This window comes from Ictidomys tridecemlineatus, unplaced genomic scaffold, assembly GCF_052094955.1.
Source record: "Ictidomys tridecemlineatus isolate mIctTri1 unplaced genomic scaffold, mIctTri1.hap1 Scaffold_52, whole genome shotgun sequence".
NCBI lineage: Eukaryota > Metazoa > Chordata > Mammalia > Rodentia > Sciuridae > Ictidomys > Ictidomys tridecemlineatus.
The window spans coordinates 1,482,801-1,503,830 of record NW_027523416.1 but is presented as its reverse complement, the minus strand read 5'-3'; the positions used below and the strand labels follow the sequence as shown (position 1 = coordinate 1,503,830).

General features: G+C 35.5%; 1 protein-coding gene across 25 annotated transcripts in view; it reads right to left on the bottom strand.

Annotated features, from left to right (window-relative positions):
• Positions 1-21,030, bottom strand: part of LOC144373881 (palmitoyltransferase ZDHHC19-like) — a 75,849-nt gene that overhangs the window by 51,635 nt on the left and 3,184 nt on the right. Inside the window, exon 1 of one of the 25 annotated variants that reach the window (XM_078036872.1) lies at positions 201-414. The exons of the other annotated variants lie outside the window; for them this stretch is intronic. The gene's annotated coding sequence lies outside the window, so the exon portion shown is untranslated. Of the gene's footprint in view, positions 1-200; positions 415-21,030 lie in introns of those variants that run through there. 25 annotated transcript variants of the gene reach the window in all.

Sequence of the window (21,030 nt, the reverse complement as noted above, 5' to 3'; positions counted from 1 at the left end):
GATGTAACACCAGTAATAGCATTTAAAAAATAGCTTTATATTTTCAGTCGTCCTATGGGATACAGAAGAGGTTAGTTGTTTTTATAAAAAGATACTCTCAGAAAAGAGCTTCAGTCAGCCAAGGTAACAGCCAAACAAAGTTACTACAAGTCAAATTTGAAGTTTTTTGAGGTTGACTAAAATATCACTACTAAGAAAACCTGGAGGAGTACTTGGTCTTGAGGAAAAGATGGTCTGTATCTACTGAACATATCCTCTTCTTGGGTGAAAGTCTGCAGGAAAAATGGAGTATTTACATTAAAACCCTTTAGTACTTCTTGGTTAGATTGTAGCCAAGAAAGTAGACTTCCTAAATTACGACAGTTCTTTAAGTAATACACAAGTTTCCATTTAGAATATATTCTCCTGTGTCCTTCAGGATGTGCTCCCAATAGTCTCCAAGTAACTGTACTTTTGCACTGATCAGAATTCAATCACCTAGTGTGAACCAGAGGGAGGTTCATAGAAGTTTTTTTTTTTTTTATGTTGGAAGATAGCTCACCATAATGGTGAACCCCAAAATGGACTATGGGGTCAACACTAGGGGGAGAACCAAGAAATGTGTCATTTACTGTCTCTGTGACCTTCAGTCTCCTCATCTATAAAAAGTAACCATATCTATGTTAAAAGGTGCTGTGATCCTTAAATGATCTCAGCATATATAAAATGGTGCCTAGTACACAGTACATGTTCCATATTTATCAGCTGTTATTACATGACATGTGAATGTATTCCGTAAACAAAATAAAAACATGATAGTTATTAAGGTTAAAGTGAAAAGTATGGATATTTAAAAAAGGAAATATTTATGACTGCCTTTCTCTTTGGTGAAAGTGAAATTGGGGGTCCTATTGGAATCAATCTCAATTATGATCAACTTTAAAACCCAACAGTGTTCAATATTCAGGAACCTGTGCTTAGTCTGCTGCATAAGCCGAATTCGCTGTTCTAAAATTCTCCACCTTTAATCACCTCAAGTTATTTCATCATACCATGAAGGACTTTAATAAAAGTTAAATAATTAACACTAGTTTGTTAAATGCTGGTGATGAGTACGTGAATATGCATTAGAGTATATAAATCTGAACAATCTAACAGGTGAAGTTTACATGAAGAATTAATTAAAGAATAATTTATAAATGTTTACCTTTTATAACCAGGATACATTTCCTTTGGTCAAATTATATATGTGTGTATATATATATATATATATATATATATATATATATATATACACACACACATACATACATACATATATATTTAACAGTGGTTAAAATTTAATTATTTTAAGTCTAAAAGGGTTTACAATATGAGAAAATAGGTTTCTATTTACCAGGAGAAACTGTTATGGTTAATCATTAGAGATATTCAATTATTTAATTTAGTTAAAGCTACTGATAAGTCTGTCTGCCATTAGTGACCACTGCACCTGTAATAGAAACACACATCACCAAACCGTGTGCTCTGTGAAAAGGGAAACACTACAAGGAAAAAACAGAATCCTCTAGCAAAAGGGGCAACGTCAGGTTGAAAACCAGGCCAGATCGTTAATGTCCCACAATTCTCATCCAAATCAAAATTCACTGGTTCAAATGAAACTAAATAAAAGTTGAAAACAGAATTAAATAATGTTCAAAAGACTGATGACTAGCTGAGTACTAGCTTTGCACTAGTTACTAGGTCACTTATTAATCATTAGGTGAATCATAAGATGTGGGTCACTGGAATCAATGCATTCTAGAAAAGAACACAAAAAGAAAAAAATCAATTAAGGCATATAAACAGTAGCCTAATTTTAATAATGTTATTTAATGTATCTATTAGGAGTTTTTTTTATTATCTGTTTACAATATTATTTTCACATGTGGGGAGGATCGGGGTAAATAGAGAGAACCTAAGAAATCCTGTAAAATTATTATAAATTATATATATATATATTTTAAGGTACAGATCAACATTATTCTTTGCCAGCTATATATTCCTTGTAAATACTATGAGATAGTATGAAATATTAAAGTTCATTAACTTGAATATCTAAGCAACTTCATTAACTTGAACACATCTTCATGAAACTAAGTCTTTGAGCACTTTTTAGTGATACCCACGTGGTCCTTCAGGAGTCCAGGGAGAAAGATGTCCATTATTCAATGTCTTAAGTTGTTTCTGTAGTTTAGGTTTCATAAATCCTCACAGAGTTGAAGTAGGCATCACCATCTCATTACCACTGATCAAAGCTTCCCACAACAAAGCCCTTTCATCCAATTTTAAAAGACAATAAAAGGATCAAAATAATTTTACAATACTAGAGCTGGAAGACACTTTGATGAACACAGTTACAAAACCTTATTCTACAGAGAAGAAAACCAAGCCACAGAGAAATTCAATGAAGATGATGATGGAAAAGAAAATGACAAGGACAAAAAAAAAATCATAGGCCCAAGAATAGAATGTAACCATACTCCAAACCACGACAATTCCTGTTCTGCCACAATATACTTCTTTTTTCCAGCCCTTCTCTATGCAAAGAAGAAATAAATTACAAATTTTTCAACTTGTGTTATGACCTGAAAATGTTTTTACACTTCTCTTGAACAACATGCACTTTCATTTCATAAGCCCTACAATTTTGTGTGATAGCATACAACCAATTCTTGTTATTGAGAAACCTTTGCTTATTACATTTTGTTAAAGACCAAAGATGATGGCCTCTCTCAATAGTATATCTTGTGGGGAAAAGACAGGATGAACCAGAAGAGCGCAGAACCCATGATCAAGCTTAAAGATAGGGAATGGTGTTAACTCTAGTCTTCTGTTATCATTTTAGCAGAAGTCTTTCTAGGGACAGGGTAGGGGAATATGCAACACCAACAGGTAAACAAACTGGGGCCAATTCAGTTGATTCCAAAAAATGCACCAAAGATGTATAGCTGGCTTCATTCCAGACAGTGCCCCACCTCTATAAGCTTATCACCATCATTCTAGGAAAGATGCCCACTTCTCTCTGCCCTGGCCTCTGTTATCACAAACCAATTACCACTGAAAGGTGAATCTCTCCCATGGCAGACAGGCTAAGCGAACTTTGAACCACAAGGATTGGTCAAGAAAGCCTCCTAACACTGATGGTTTTCAATGTGGTTTTATGAATATCTTGTGCAATTTTAGAGAGAAACAACTTTTTTGCATATTAATAGATAAGGAAGAGAAATCCACATTAATCCCACAACCCATTGTTCTTTGAATAATATTTTTATTTAAAATTTAAATTTATAATAAGCATAGTTTTTTTTTTACATTTCGGTCAGAAGTAAACTGGGCAGAAAATTAAAAGTAGTGATACAGAGGCTTATTGTGGACATTAACTGGGTAATATTCTTTAAACTTGATATGTAATATTAATAGTCAATAATATAAGCATTCACCATTGCTTTTGTTATTCTGACCCTTGAAATGAACCTTATGAAAACCACAATAACAAAATATGCTTTATATCTGGGAAAGATTAAATATATTGTGCCAGTGCATTTCTCTACTGAAACCAGTCATATTTTTGGAAGTACAGACAGCTGTATTTGATGTATCAAACTGCAAATGCCATGGTAACCACTGTTCCTAGGCAATTGTAGAATGATGTGTGTGGTCCACTTTCCATATGATAAGAGGAGAGTGGAGGGGAAAATAAAATGTTACCCGATGATCTGGATTAAAAAACAGTATATTTCTTAAAGACTACAAATACAAACTTTATATATAGAAGAGTACAACCTTAATTACTCTGTTGAAAAGTAGGATTAAAATCAATTAAGTAAAATGAAAACAAATATATACCTACTCATACAAGCAGATACATCATCTGCTTGTAAGCCATTGATATAAAAGTGAGTAAAAGATGAAGACAGCACATATTTTGAAAAAATTAAGTTACTTATTAAAAATGAATACTCTAGGTATTAAATTTCACTTGCATAATACTAGATGTCAAAAGTCTCAATTGCTCAATCTTTGAGTGTTTGTAGCAGAATGCAAAAGGAGACAAAATGAAATATCCACTAGAGATTATTCCGACTGTGTTTTCAGTCACAACTCAATATCCCAAGAAAATGGCATATCATGTTAGTGGTCAGTGGAAAAGCTGGTGGGTGTTGTGTACACATAGCTCTAAGCCGCAAAGACACACCAAATATGTCAAATGAAAAATTCTCCCAAAGGTTCTATGAATTCTGAGTCAAGATTATCCACAAATTCAACTTTTTTACCTCTTCTTCTAATGTAATAAATCTAGTTTCTGCACATACAGTGCAGAAACTAGATTTCTGAACTTAGTTTTAGTTCCAGAATTATAAGTCACTTTCAATTTAAGTCAAGTCACTGCATTTCTGACTTCCTGTTTCACACATGTTGGTCTTACTATATACAACTGTATATATTTTCTATACTAATGCATGGGATATGGTTTGCATAAATAAGAGAATGAGTCAAATATTTTATATTTTGTCACAGAATTGACATTTTGAATCATTAGAAGCACAAAATGCCCCAAAAGTTCCATTAAAAACTGCCAGAAAAATTCTAATTGGAAAGTTTTTCTTTTCAAATGAACATTTTTGTAGATAGGAATATCTCCACCTTTATAGGGAAAATGACATGAAGCCTGAAATAATGGGAAAAAAGTACAGAAAAATTTAAGGACATGAAATTGACAGTGAAATATATATTCTATAAAATACAGTCTTAAATGGGGAAAAATTTTAGGTACAGACCTATTCCAAGAAAAATTTAGACTATTTTACTAATTTTAAACTTTTATGAATTCTTTTTGGAAACTGCACAATCAGTTTCCAAAATCAGCTCAGAAAATCAACAGCCTGTAATGTGAATAATTTCAGTATAATTTCTAAAAACACAATCCAAATATCTTAATTTGTCGATATTGAGAAATGTCTTAGAGGAATTAGGCAAATTATTAAATACGGGCAGCCAAAAAAATATATGAGATATGTTTGACAATTTTTTTCAAGATACAGTTGAACTAACTTATTGGTAAGCCTTGATTGTGGGAAACATAGTATTAGTGACTTTAAAAGAACACTAAAATGAACTCAAAGCTCAAAATGGATAAAACTGCTAATTATAAATCACTGTCAGACATTACTGGTATTTATCTCTCTTACTTATTTTCTGTCACTTTACTCATACAAAGTAAGCATTTGTATTTCTAATATCACATAAATATTTCCAATATTTGCTTTCTGCTTTAGTATAGTTTGGAAGAAAAAAAATGGAAAAGATTGCAACACTGTACTTCTGTTAAACAGTGCACCCTTGTAGCTTATTTTGCATCACAGACAATGAAAATCATAGGACATAAGTGTATCTAAAATTCTCTGCATACTTAAGAACAGATTTGTACAAATATTTTTTCTTCCAGTTACATTTTCCCCAACATGCCTGTACTTTCAATCACATAAAATAGTGACTTGTTAAAATTCAAAGTTCAGCCAGGAGTGGTGGCATCTGTAATCCTAGTAACTCAGGGGGCTGAGGCAGGAGAATTGCAAGTTCAAGACCAGCCTCAGCAAGTAATCAGTAAACTAAGTAATTGATATGCTTTGCTGAATTTTCTGAATGTCTGTATATAAGTAATGTCAATCCAATGGTTAATTATATTTATATGCACAGTGTAATATATAATATAATGTTTTAGGTGTTCATCCTTGATTTTAAAATATAAGGTTGTCAAAATTCTGGATTTTCTATAAAAGCCTAAGAAAACATTTCTAAAAGCCACGTGGTCCAGTTACCATAAAACTAAATATAAGCAACCTATGTTACCCAAGTGTTTCAGAAAATTCAACAAATAAAAAACTGAAATAAATACTAAAATTTTGTGATATGACAAATTCTCATTGTATATAATATACTTGGATATGTGGAAGCTCTACTTATTAATGTTTGTCAATTCTCTGTACTATACCACCAATTCTCTTGAATACCTACAGTGTTATAGGATTTTGCTGGAGAATACAATTCCTGCCCTATAGCTGGAAGAGGACAAAAGGAAAATTTAACAGAGCTTTACGCTTTAAACAATAACAATTTAACCCTAATATTTATCTTTAGATGACAGGGTAAGTAAATCCTGTTATATCCATCAATGTAATATTATTCAATCTTTAAACAAGGGAAGCCCTCTATGTTCTAATAAGGATATCCAAAATGAATCATTAAGTACCAAAAGTGAGGAATAACATGGTATAGGTAGCACATGACCAAGGGAAAAGAACAATAGGTAGTATGAGTATTGACTTGAATTTGCATACATTCATTAGCTCTTGAAAGGGACTTGAACTGTCAATATTGGTTGCCTTGGGCAGAAGAATTTAGTTGAGGACAAAGCAGAAAATGATGATTCTCACTGTATTCCCCTTTTTATCTTTAGCATTATGTAATATATGAACATGCTACCTAAACATATACATAAAAAAATAAAAAGGCACAGGGAGACATGTTAAGAGAAAGTAAAAAGTATTCTATGATAAAATATGAAAAAAAAATTCTTCATTAAGTTAAAAAAAAAAACCAGGATCCACTGAATGGGATAGTAGGAATGAATGTAAGGAAAAGACACTGAGATGCCTAGGCAACCAAGAATTCATGTGTGTGCATACATGCACTTTTGTACCTGCAATCGGGCCATTCAATTATGAAAGGAAAGGAAGCAGGATTTCACATGAGAGACAGTAAGTCAAATCTTGTGGTCAGAGTTAAAAGCATCCTGAAAATGATGAGGATTAAAAGTTTAAAAGTTATGATCAGTCTGTAAAGAAACTTGAGACCCAGAAAATCAATCACAGCAAACTGAGGTTTCTGAACTGGGAAATGATAATTAACAAATAGAAATGTGGCAGCTTGCTCCATTTAGAGCATCCTGAGGATAAGTTCAATACTATTTCTCACCTTACTCTGCCTGTATTTTCCTAGGAATGACTTCAGCAAAGGAAATGGAGGACATTATGAAGGGTGACTATGTGAAGAATTGGTTTCTAAGTAGATGTGAAAGAATAAGGAAAAAACTAAAAAATGATCTTTAGCTTTTCAGTCTAGGAGGGAAAAAATGATTTTGGTTTTAAATATGTTGATTTATTCGTGTAATGAGTCACTAAGTAACAGTGAGGTCAAGGTACAACCAGAAGAATACCAGGATTGGAATTACTGATATATTGGTTTCCTATAACTGCTATAACAAATTTCCATGAATGAGTAGCTTAGATCAACCCAAAGTTCTTCTTTCATGGTTTCTAAGGCCAGAAATCTGAAATCAAGAAAATCAAGGTGTTGGAAAGGCCATGATCCCATGGCTTCTGCTGGCTGCTGGTGCTCCTTAGCTGCATGCAGCAGCATGACATCACCTTTGCTTTGTCTTCACCTTATGTGCCCTCTCTGTGGACTCATCATTGGCATACTCACCAGTGGATTTGGGTCTAACTTAAAATTAAGATGCTCTCATCTCTACACCCATAAGTATATCCACAAAACACTAGTTTTAAATATGACTTCATTTATTTAAGACCTGGACATAGGGGGGACACTATTAAAATCACATAGTGAAAATTATCAGCCCATGGATGTAACAAAAGAACAGATGTGCTGCCTCTTAAAGAGTAGAGTGAACATAGTGAATCATGAATTCAGGTATCTCCAATTCAGACAATGGGTAAAAGAGTGACAACAAGGAAAATAAAAATAGGATGTGGTTAAAGTATAAGAAGTTGGTTCCTAGCAGGGTACCATGGTATACACCTGTAATCCCAGGGACTCAGGCAGGAAGACTGCAAGTCCAAAGCCAGCCTCAACAACTTAGCGAGACTCTGTCTCAAAATTAAAAATAAAAGACCTTTTGATGTTGCTCAGTGATAAAGCATCACTGGTTCAATCCCCATCTAAAAAAAAACAACAACAACAAAAACTGACTCCTCCTGGATCTGTGCAAGGTACGGAGGTACACAGTGAGATGCAGCAGAAGATAAAAAATCAGGACCAAAGGGTGACTATTCACATCAAATATGGCCAGGAATGTAAGGAAAAGGCACTAAGATGCCTAGGCAAACCAAGAATTCACGTGTGTGCATACATGCACTTTTGTAATGAATAAATAAAAAATGGTTCTTCAGCTTCTCTAGGGAAAAACAAATAAAATTCTGGGTTCTGCTGAACAATACACCAAAGAACTATCCAGATGTCCAGATCAAAAGAAAAAATAATCAAAAATTGTATAAAGATGTGTAGTTTGCCAAAGGCAACATACTAAAAAAAGATTACTTAACAGAGGGCACCAAGTGGTCATAGAGCAGAGGGCGAGAATCAAAAGAAATAGCTTTCAGTAAGGTCACTGGTAGCACAGTCCAGAATTTTAAGAGACAACCTAGACCTCCTGGGGATCCAAGTACAAAGGAACTTCACTGGAATGGGTTAAATGAGGAAATCCAGAAGAAAGATTTATAAGCAGGGGCTATGATGATTTCTATATACAGAAAAAGATGCTTTGGTAACTACTTGAGAGTATAATAACTTACACACTTAGGATGTAATTTTAGGGTAAATACAAGTATAAAAAAACCCTGAAAATGCTTTTGCTATGAAGAAATGCAAAGAAGCTACAAGCACAAAATGAAGTCTCTGACCCTAACTTGGTTCTAGATTTCCTTGCTGGTTCAATCTGATCCTTGCACACACCCAGGCAAGCTATTGTATTCAGGAACTGAATCTCTGGACAGGGTCCTCCACCTGACCGATGGACTCCCACACTCATTTCAAGACTGAACTCAATGATCACCTTTTTTGCAAAGCTTCACTCAACTACCAAGCAGTAACTCTGGAAAAGTTTGTCAGAAAAATGACTCCATCACAGAAAAAAATTCTTGTTTATGAGATTTTACACCACAAACATTAAATTAGACGTCTTAATAGAAATAAGAGAGTTGATTTTCTAAGTAACAACTTCATTAAGCATTTCTTTAAAGATGTGTTTCTATTCAAATTGCTATGTTCTAAAGACACACATGATAGTTTACAAAAAAAAACTATAATCAAGTTGCTGGGTTTTTTTTTTAAATTAAGAAAGTACCCAAATGCATATTAGGTGATGGGAAGAGTTCATTTCTTGAGGCTAGAATTTACTAAATTTCTGAGGAGGAAATAAAATCCTTCAACCATATATGAGAAGACCACCTGTTGTATTGAATACTTCAAAATAAAAATTGCTCTCAAAGTCATTAAAATCATTGTGTGATTACAAGCAACATAATACATCATCTTATGTTCAATCACATTTACTTGAAAAATCATCTACCTTCCACATGAATAAAGCAAGAATGTTCAGATTGCTTAGTCATAAAAAGGTGTTTGCTAATAAATTCCCAAATTTAGGATTAAAGGGAACCAATAATAATTGGGGGAGTAAAAATAAGACAATAAAGAAAAAGAATAAAAATAAAATTTAAAGGAAAAGGTACACATAGAACAATGCTTTGAACATAAGAACACATAAAGGTAATCACAATATGTTCTATTAAAAGGCTCATTTTAAAAAATAGAGTATTGATTTTAGGTACACACCAGTATTTCCTCTGCAGAATCTCAAAATTAGGTAAAGAAGACATACAAATTAGAAGCCCATGAATTAGCACAAAGACTGTTGTTTAAAAACATTTTCATTTGAAAATAAGCATTTTCATCTGTAATATATGCATTAAGTAAGACTTAATGTTTATAAACCAGCTATTTGCTTGAAAAAAAAAGCTCCTTAAAATAGCAACTTATTCTTCATTGCATCAAACTACATATAATCTTTTCCCAGTACCAATTTTAGTTAAGTACTTATTCATGTTATTACATATTAATAACTGTTACTAACTTTCTTGGGGGTCTAAGTTACGTAACCTTGTCTCATCCTGTAAAACAAAACAAATCTACCCACCTTATCAGTCTCCTCCACACTTGTGGATTTCAGCACACAAGAAGCTGGCCTCTCCTGTATGTTTGTAAGATCCTGAGGGGCACTCTGAGATGCTGCCATTGGAGGCAATGGAGCACACCTCCTCTTGGGTGCATCCGATGGCAGGATGTTTGAAACATGTGGTTTGGAAATAGCATTGGACCTCAAAAAAGTTGGGTGGTGCTTATTTATTAGAGGGGTTGCAGGAGCACTTGCAGTCTTATAAGAAAAAGACAGTGTCTATATGCAATTTCAAAATAAAAACCACTTATTTTATACAAGAATAGAAAGGATCAATTAAACTAAAAGGTGGTTCTTTGAAAAGATAAACAAAATTGACAAATACTTAGCTACTAAAAAACCAAAAAAAAACACACCAAACAAATAAAGAGATGAAAAAAGGATAATATGACACATATCACTGAAATTCATAGGATCATTAGCAATATTGAGTAAAACTATATACCAATACACTGGAAATTCTAGAAAAAATTAACAAATTTCTGGGCCCAGATGACCTACCATAATCGAACCAATAGGACATAAAAAAATCTAAATAGATCAATAATAAGCAATGAGATTGAAGCAGTAATAAATAGTTTCCCAACAAAAAAGTATAAGAACCAGACAGATTCATTGATGAATTTTTACCAGATTTTTAAAGAACGACCACCAATGCTCCTCAAACTATTCCATGAATTAAAATGGAAAGAAACCCTTTCAAACTCATTCTGCAATATATGACCCAGTTACCAAAACTTGATGAGGATACAACAACAACAACAAAAAACTATAGACCAATGTCCCTGATGAACATAGATAATATATATCCTCAATAAAATACTTTCAAATGGAATTCAACAGCACATTAAAAAGAGCATATATCATGATCAAGTTGGTTTCATTCCTAGGATGCAATGATGGCTCAATATATATGAATCAATAAATGTAATACAGCATACAGCACATAAATAGAATCAAGAATAAACATCACATGATCATCTCAATAGATGCAGAAAAAGTCCTTGGTAAAATTCAACAGTCCTTCATGATTAAGTTCTGAATAATTAGATATAGAAAGAAGATACCTTATTATGATAAAAGCTATATATGATAAAACTATATCCATCATCATTCTGAATGGGGAAAAACTGAAAGCATTTCCTCTAAAATCAGGAAATAGAGTATCTATTCTCAACCTTTTCATTCAGTACATTGCTTGAAATTTTAGCCAGAGCAATTAGGTAAGAAAAATATTTAAAGTGACATAAATATGAGAGGAGGAAGTTGAATTATCCCTATTTGCAGATAATACAATTATATTCTGAGAAAATCCTGAAGATTCCACCAAAGGACTCAAAACTGATAAATAAATTCAGCAAAGTAGTAGGGATACAATATCAATATACAAAAATCAATAGCTTTTCTATATATCAGTAATGAATGGACTGAGAAAGAAATCAGTGTTTCTTGAACAAGGAGTCGAAAGATTACTACAGTGAAAATTGGAAAGTAGTGAAGAAAGAGATTAGAGAGTAGAAGATGTAAAGATCCTCCATGTTCATGGATTGGAAGAATTAATATTGTTAAGACAGCCATAGTACTGAAAGTGATCTATGGATTCAATGCAATCACAATCAAAATACCAATGACATCTTTCACAGTTCTTCACAGAAATAGAAAAAAAATCCTAAAATTCATCTGGAATGAACAAAGACCACAAATAATCAAAATCATTCTGAGCAAAAGGACTAAGGATGTAGGCATTGTAATCCTTTATTTTAAAATATACTATAGAGACCCTCATCAGTATACAAAATATGAGATGTGAATTTGGTGTCAACATACCTTATATACAATCAAAAATATGATAAATTATGGTATAAAGGTGTATTAAGAATTGTAATGCTAAAATTAAATAAACAAATGACTAAACAAGCAAATAAATAAAGTATACTACAGAGCTATTTAATTAAATGCTGAGGGCCATTACCAAGTAGGAATGACGCATCGAAATTTCCTTGCCAAGCGTACCCCATGCTGCTTAGAGGACATTTGATGGAACATTGCATGCATGCTTTAATAAGGTGACCTTGCTCAAGGACCAAGGCGGATTCGGGTTTAGAGCTGATCAGGTTTGAGGAAGTAACCGGCTCCTTGAGTTTAAGGCGTTGCCAGTTTAAGATATGGGTTTTAGGGAAGTTGGCGGTTGAAGATTATTGCTGGGATTAGGGTGTTCCTGCTGCTTGTTCCCTTGAGTTCTCCTGAGATTAAAATGGGATTTTGGAGAGAGCCTCGTGGAGTAGGTGGATTGTGCGGGAGACGGCAGAACGTGTTTGCCCCTGGACCTGTGTGGAGGCGGTGTGAGAGCTGGAATAAAGAATTGCTGTTTGAATCTACAAAGCTGTGTGGTGGCTCGTGATTCTGGTGCCAAGCCGAGACATTGGCCTTGGCATTTTGGTGGCCCGTACGCGGAACGTCTGAAATTTGGAGGTGAGTAAAATCGCTCCCCCCTGAGGGAAGGCGAGAGAATGGGTGACCATTTCAAAAAACAATGTGTTCTTGTTTTGATTTATTTCATTTTTGTTTCAAGCTGCCTATCCCTAGAAATTTCTCAGGCAAACTGGGAAAAATGGTTGACTCAAGGTTTGAAGTTTGTTAGCCCCGAGAAAGAGAAAATTGATACAGTGAATTTTTATTCAGTTTTTGTTTCATTCAGTTGTGGTTTTGTTTTGTGTTATCTTATTGGATTGCGTTATCTTTATAGAAGATTAGAAATTATTAAAAAAGAAGCCGAAAAAGTGTTAAGTAAATTGTTAGAGATTCAGACCATGGAGGAAGACATTTTAGGTCAAACAAAAGAGAAGGTCTCTCAAGCTAGTCAGAGAAAGGGAGAAAATTTAAAGGAAAAGGGGTTATTAGAAAAAAGGCCACAACAAGAGGCTGTCACTAACTCCGTTTTACCAGAGGGTGTAATTCAACCAACAGCCCCACCGATGGAGACAGCTGAGTGGCCCTCAAACCCCGTAGTTGATAGATGGGATCCTGAGACAGGACCTCAAAGATTAGCATGCCCTGTGTTTGAACAGGCAGGAGGGCGGCGAATTCACCGTATTTTAGAATTTAACACAGTGAAGCAGTTAAAGGAGGCTGTAACAACCTATGGTCCTCAAGCCCCCTTCACGGTAAGCATGGTGGAGTCCATTACTAACTTGGACATGACGCCAGCAGATTGGGCTAGCATGTGTAAATCTGTGCTAAATGGAGGACAATATTTGTTATGGAAGGTTGCCAATGAGGAATTTTGCATGGAGACAGCTAGGCGAAATGCAGCAGCCGGTTACCCTCAAAGAAGTCTTGAAATGTTATTAGGAAGGGGACCTTATGAGAGTCAGCGGCAACAAATGGAATATGATCCTGCTGTATATGTACAGATTGCTGCAGACGCAGTTAGGGCATGGAAGACTTTACAAGGACATGGAGATTTACAAGGTCAGCTATCTAAGGTAATACAGAGACCTAATGAACCTTACGCTGACTTTGTAGATAGGCTTATTCAAACGGCTGCCAAAATTTTTGGTGACACAGAACAAGCAATGCCATTAATAAAACAACTGGCTTATGACCAAGCAAATCGTTGCTGCAGAGAGGTTATTAGACCATGGAGACATGAAGATTTAAACACATATATTAAATTATGTAGAGATGTTAATGAACAAGGGCAAGTCTTGGCAGCTGCAGTACAACAGGCTTTAGATGCCAGGCTAGAAACATGCTATAATTGTGAACAAACAGGACATTTTAAAAGGAGTTGCCCCATAAGAGGAGGGTTTAACAAAACTAGAAATCAAAGGAATAGAATACCGGGTATTTGCCCACGATGCCGTAGAGGGAGACATTGGGCTAATGAATGCCGTTCTCAAACCACCATAGAAGGTACTCCCTTATCAAAAAACGGACAAGGATCAGGTATTTACCCACGATATCGTGGAGAAAGGCACCAGGCTTCATTGCCAAAAAACGGACCGGGGGGCCCAATGCTCCGGGGCCCACAACCACAAATATACGGGGCAGTGGAGGAACCCAGAAACCCCATCAGGGTTGTGCCCAGGACACATTGTCCATTAAATCCCTCATCAGACAAACCCGAGGGAGCGCAGGGTTGGACATCTGCGCCTCTGCCAGAGCAGTATTAACTCCAGAGATGGGAGTTCAAATCATTCCCACAGGAGTAAAAGGACCTCTTCCCCAAGGAACAGTAGGCTTATTGTTGGGACGTAGTTCATCTACATTAAAAGGACTTATGATAAGTCCTGGGGTAATTGATCCCGATTATGTAGGTGAAATAAAAATTATAGCTAGTTCTCCAGGAGGTATATCAGTAATTTCACCTGGAGATAGAATAGCACAGTTGTTAATACTACCCAGCCTACATAATAAGTTCTCTAGTCTTAATGTAGAAAGAGGTTCCAAGGGATTAGGCTCCACAGGTGTAGATTGGGCTATGTTGTCTTTAAATTTAGATTCTCGCCCAATGTTAAAACTAAATATTCAGGGTCGTGACTTTAATGGACTGCTGGACACAGGTGCTGACCTTAGCATCATATCTCTTCAAGAATGGCCAAAACATTGGCCATTACAACAAGCCACTCAAACGCTTCGAGGCCTAGGAGTGGCGACTAATCCCCATAGAAGTGCTATGGTATTAGATTGGAAGGATCCTGAAGGATGTGAAGGAACTATACAGCCATATGTTTTGGATCACCTTCCTATTAATTTATGGGGACGAGATGTCCTAGATCAACTAGGTTTGATGTTAACAAATAACATCAATCCTAATGTGCCCACTACTAGGGCTAGACAAGGTATCAGGAAAGAAAAAAGATTAGGAAAACAAGAACAAGGTATAGCAGCGCCAATTCAAATAGATCAAGGAACAGACAGACATGGGTTGGATTTTCAGAAAGGGCCACTGAGACAATCAAAATTACTTGGAAATCAGAAAGACCAGTGTGGGTTCCTCAGTGGCCCCTGACTAAAGAAAAGATACAAGTAGCCCATGATCTGGTCAAACAACAATTAGCGGAAGGACATTTACAACCTTCTGTATCTCCCCATAATACTCCCATTTTTGTTATCAAAAAGAAATCGGGTAAATGGAGATTATTACAAGATTTAAGAGCAATTAATAATGAAATGGTCATTATGGGACCTGCTCAATCAGGGATTCCTCAATTGTCTGCTTTACCAAAAACGTGGCATGTTTTAGCTATAGACATTAAAGATTGCTTTTTTTCGATTCCAATTCATTCCGAGGATAGTCCATGTTTTGCATTTACTATCCCTGCATTAAATCATGAAGGTCCTGATGAGAGATATGAATGGAAAGTACTCCCTCAAGGAATGGCTAACAGTCCAACTATGTGTCAAATATATGTTAATAAAGCAATCCAGCCACTTAGAAATCAAAATCCTGAACTAAAAATATTTCACTATATGGATGATGTATTATTGGCACATAAAGATAAAAACATATTGCTGGAATGTTATGCCACACTTACAAACTTATTAAAAAATTATAATCTAGAGATAGGAATAGACAAAGTACAATTAAATTTTCCAATTAATTATTTAGGAGTTCTATTATCCTCAACCATGGTCCGTCCACCTAAAATTCAAATACGAGTAGATCAACTCAAATCACTTAATGACTTTCAAAAGTTGTTGGGAGATATAAATTGGATAAGGCCTTATCTAGGCATACCAACAGGAGAGTTGGGACCTTTATTTGATATTCTAAAAGGTCCATCAGATCCAAATTCACCCCGAATGTTAACTCCTAAAGCTAGAAAGGCATTAAAAATTATTGAGACATATATGGAAAATATGCATTTAGATAGAATTGATATAAGTTTGCCTTTATTATTTATTGTACTACCAACAAGAAATATTCCTACAGGAGTATTTTGGCAGGAAGGTCCATTATTGTGGATACATTTATCTTATTCTCCTAACACTATTCTTACTAGGTATCCTGAGGCTGTAGGACAATTAATACTCAAAGGTATAAGAGCAGCAAAGACAGTGTTTGGAATTTCTCCCAATAAAATTATTACTCCATATACTATGGAGCAAATTGATGAGTTAGCTAATGAATTAAATACTTGGGCAATAATCATGTGTAAATCGAATGTTTCATTTGATAATCATTTACCATCTAATCCTTTGTTGTCTTTTTGGTCTAAGCATCCTGTAGTTTTTCCTAAAATGACAAGAAAAACACCTATCATGAATGCTCCAAATATATTCACTGATGGGTCTAATAATGGTACAGCTGCAGTAGTTACCCCTGATCAAACTTTTACATTTTTAGTTCCCAAACAGTCAGCTCAAAAGGTAGAGCTTAATGCAGTTCTACAAGCTTTTGTGATGTTCAAAGATTCTGTGTTTAATTTATTCTCTGATAGCCAGTATGTAGTTAATGCTATAACATCCCTTGAAGATGCTGGTAGGATTTCCCCTTCCTCTACTGTTTTCTCTTTGTTTTCCACTATACAAAGTCTAATCTGGGATAGAAAAGATCCATTCTTCATAGGACATATCAGGGCACATACAGGATTGCCTGGAGCCCTTAGTTTGGGCAATGATTTAGCAGATAAAACTACACATGATATACATATTTTTTCTACTGTAGAAGAAGCTACAAATTTTCATAAAAGGTTTCATGTTAACGCTAATACTTTACAAAAGCGTTTTAAAATAACTAAGGAACAAGCCAGGCATATAATAAAACAATGTCAAAATTGTGTGACCTTTTTACCACAAGTTAATCTTGGAGTCAATCCTAGAGGACTGATACCTAACCATATTTGGCAGATGGACGTCACACACTTGCCAGAATTTGGAAAATTAAAATATTTACATGTTACAGTTGATACTTCTTCTGGATTTTTGATGGGCTCCCTTCATGCTGGAGAAAAAACTAAAGATGTTATAGCTCATTGCTTACAAAATTTTGCCACTGTGGGTGTTCCTAAACAGTTAAAAACTGATAACGGTCCTGGTTATACGTCTAAATCTTTTAAACAATTTTGCTCATCATTTGGTATTACTCATATAACAGGAATCCCATACAATCCACAGAGACAAGGCATAGTTGAAAGAGCTCATCAAACTATTAAAACGTACCTATTAAAGCAAAAAGAGGGAATTGGAAAGGGGTATATATCCCCCAAAGATAAACTTAAAATAACTCTTTTTACTCTAAACTTTCTAAATTTGGATTCATCAGGACTTAGTGCTGCGGAAAGACATATGTATCCGAAAAATGTACATAAGCCTAAGGTACTTTGGAAAGATATTCTAACAGGACAATGGAAAGGTCCCGATCCAGTTATTGTCTGGAGTCGGGGTTCCGTTTGTGTGTTCCCACAGGGAGAACAGCAGCCGATTTGGATTCCAGAGAGGTTAACCAAAACAATTTCTACAGAAAAAGAAGATGATTTGACTGAAATCCATAACAGCTGAAATCCAGAGCTCCAGCTTGGCTATTCTTACATCTGCGACAGTGATTAACCACGGTGCCTTTTTTCAATATCTATTTTATTATTGCATTTTTCCCACATCGTAAAGTTCTATTTTATTTTTTGAGCTTATACAAACCTAGGTTAATGTTTTTCTGATCAGTTTTGTTTTTTGACTGTGTTTTATTTTTTGACTGTGGAGTTTTTAAACATTGCAATGGAGATTTTACCTAGGTAAAGCTACAAGGCCGTTATTATTGTCTTATGTGTTGTATGTTATGTCTGCACTGTTTTGTGTTGCATGTCAGTATGTGTGTATGTCCATATTTTTATATGAGGAGCGCTCATGAAAAAATGGATCCGAATTTTTTTTTATTCACGTGATTTAAGTGGTTTAATCTAATTAGGTAAACAGCTGTTAATGATTGTTTTCAAGGGTGGTTAATAGATCTGTTTGCTTACTATTGTTTTTAAAGGTGATTAACAGATCTGTTTGTTTACTTTCACTTTTCCTTTTCATTATATTTAATAATTCTGTTCAGGATAATGTCTCTTTAACATCATTGCCAGAATTCCCATCTCCATCCCAGTGCCGGTGAAGACTAAGAAAACCAAACTACAGCTTCTATGATAGCTACCACAGTAAACTGTATAAACTGATGCATCAATGAATATAACTCAACAAGTAATGCTCAATCAAGGACTTGATTTACTTTGGGAGGAAATGGATATATTGATAGACTCTTCCACTTTGAACTGCCTGCAGAACTTGCCTGGACTATATATCAGTTGCATGCATCGTGAACTATCGTCTGGTGCAGCGAATTGTGGTACTGCTGGCATATTTTTGCTGATGGTGTCACCAGTGATGCAATTTCCTTGCCAGCGCACCCCATGTTAATTGTGGTAATGCTGGCATCTTTGCTGATGGTGTCACCAGTGATGCAATTTTTCCAAAGGAGCCGTCAATTGGCTTGGTGTCGTGGCATTTCTGTATCTTCCTCCCTTCTACTAGTGATGGTCTAAAATTTGGGGGCCAACAGAGGTGAGGCAAGAACCTCACCCCCCCACTGGCACCAAGGTTAAATTTGGGGGCCAACAGAGGTGAGGCAAGAACCTCACCCCCCCACTGGTGCTTAGGCCTATCCACAAGCATGGCTGAATGCTGGACCGGTAGTCAGCGACGGGTTGATCTGATTGCAGTGGATTCAACCTAAGACAGGGGACTGACGCCTAGAGGTCAGTTCATCCGATGACGGGTAAGAACCATATGTTGAATTGGACAACCTACCAGGCACGGTCCTAAGCCGCATTGCTTGTTGTTTAATTAATCAGAAGGGGGGAGATGCTGAGGGCCATTACCAAGTAGGAATGACGCATCGAAATTTCCTTGCCAAGCGTACCCCATGCTGCTTAGAGGACATTTGATGGAACATTGCATGCATGCTTTAATAAGGTGACCTTGCTCAAGGACCAAGGCGGATTCGGGTTTAGAGCTGATCAGGTTTGAGGAAGTAACCGGCTCCTTGAGTTTAAGGCGTTGCCAGTTTAAGATATGGGTTTTAGGGAAGTTGGCGGTTGAAGATTATTGCTGGGATTAGGGTGTTCCTGCTGCTTGTTCCCTTGAGTTCTCCTGAGATTAAAATGGGATTTTGGAGAGAGCCTCGTGGAGTAGGTGGATTGTGCGGGAGACGGCAGAACGTGTTTGCCCCTGGACCTGTGTGGAGGCGGTGTGAGAGCTGGAATAAAGAATTGCTGTTTGAATCTACAAAGCTGTGTGGTGGCTCGTGATTCTGGTGCCAAGCCGAGACATTGGCCTTTGGCAATTAAAAAAAACCTGGTATAGACATAAAAACAGATATCCATGGATACAAAAAAAAAGAATATAAAGGGGCTGGAGTTATGGCTTAGCAGCAAAGTACTTGCCTAGCACAAATGTGAGGCCCTGGGTTTGATCCTCACTACCACATTAAAATAAAGGTATTATGTAAAATTACAACTAAAAAAATAAATATTAAAAAAAGAATATAAACATAAATAAGATATATCTCCCTATTTACAGATAATACAATTTTCATTACAATCTCTCTCTCTCTCTCTCTCTCTCTCTCTCTCTCTCTCTATATATATATATATATATATATATATATATATATATAAATGAATTGAGGACCCAGAAATAAACCCATGTATCTTCAGACAGCTGATCTCAATAAAGTTCCAAAAGTCATATACTGGAGAAAAGCCTTTTCAACAAATGGTACTAAGACAACTGGATATCCACATGCAGATGACTGAAACTAGATTTCAATCACCCTGAAGAAAAATCAACTCAAAATGGATCAAAATCTTAATTTAATACTTTGAAACTACTGGAAGAAAACATATAGGAAACACTTCAAAATACTGGAACATGCAATGATTTCCTGAATAGTACTTTGATATCTCAGGAAACAAAAGCAACAATTGACAAATAGGATTACAATAAATCAAAACTCTGCTGCACAGCAAAGGAAACCACCAAGAGAGTGAAGAGAAAATCTATAGAATGAGGAAAAATCTTTGCCAGCTATTCATCTGACAGAGAATTAATCTTTAGAAAGAACAAATATTCCAATCAGTAACTGGACCAATGATCTGAACAGACATTTCTCAAAAGAATACAAATACAAGACAACAAATATATGTAAAAATAATATCTTTAGCCTTAATAAATCACAAAAAACTACATGGAGATTCCTGTCACCCTATTCAGAATGGCTCTTGTCATATAAATAAACAAACCAAAGCAAAAGCAAAAAATAAAATAACAAATGCTAGTTGAAATGTGGAAAAAATATGAATCTGTATAAACTGTTGATGAAAATGTAAATTAGTATAGCTGGTATGGAAAACCGTTTACAGATTCTTCAAAAAACTAAAAATAGATTTACCATAAAATCCAACTAGAGCTGGGCATAGTGGTGCATACCTGTAATCCCAGCAGTTTGGGAGGCTGAAGTAGGAGCACCAAAAGTTCAAGGCCAGCCTCAGCAACTAAGCAAGGCCCTATCAACTGAGTGAGACCCTGTCTCAAAGTAAAAATAAATAGGGGATGTCAATGGCTAAGTACCCCTGGCTTCAATCCCTAGTTCCCCCCTCCCCACCACCACCACCAAAAAAAAAAATCCAAATAGACCATTCCTTAGTGTTTTTTCAAAGGGTAAAAAGTGGGAAGGAGATGAATTGAAGTAGAAAAAAATTATTGGGAAGGGGGAAGGATACTGGGGGGTGGGCAAAGAGCAAGAAAAAGTAGAATGGAGGGTAGACATGATCAAAATATGATACATGTATATATGGAAATGTCAGAGTAAAACCCAATACTTTTTATAATATATATTGATAATAATAATAGTAATAAAAATGCACAAGATGATCTTGAAACAATTAAGAAAACTATGAAAATATATTGGAGTTTATGTTAGAAGGACTCAG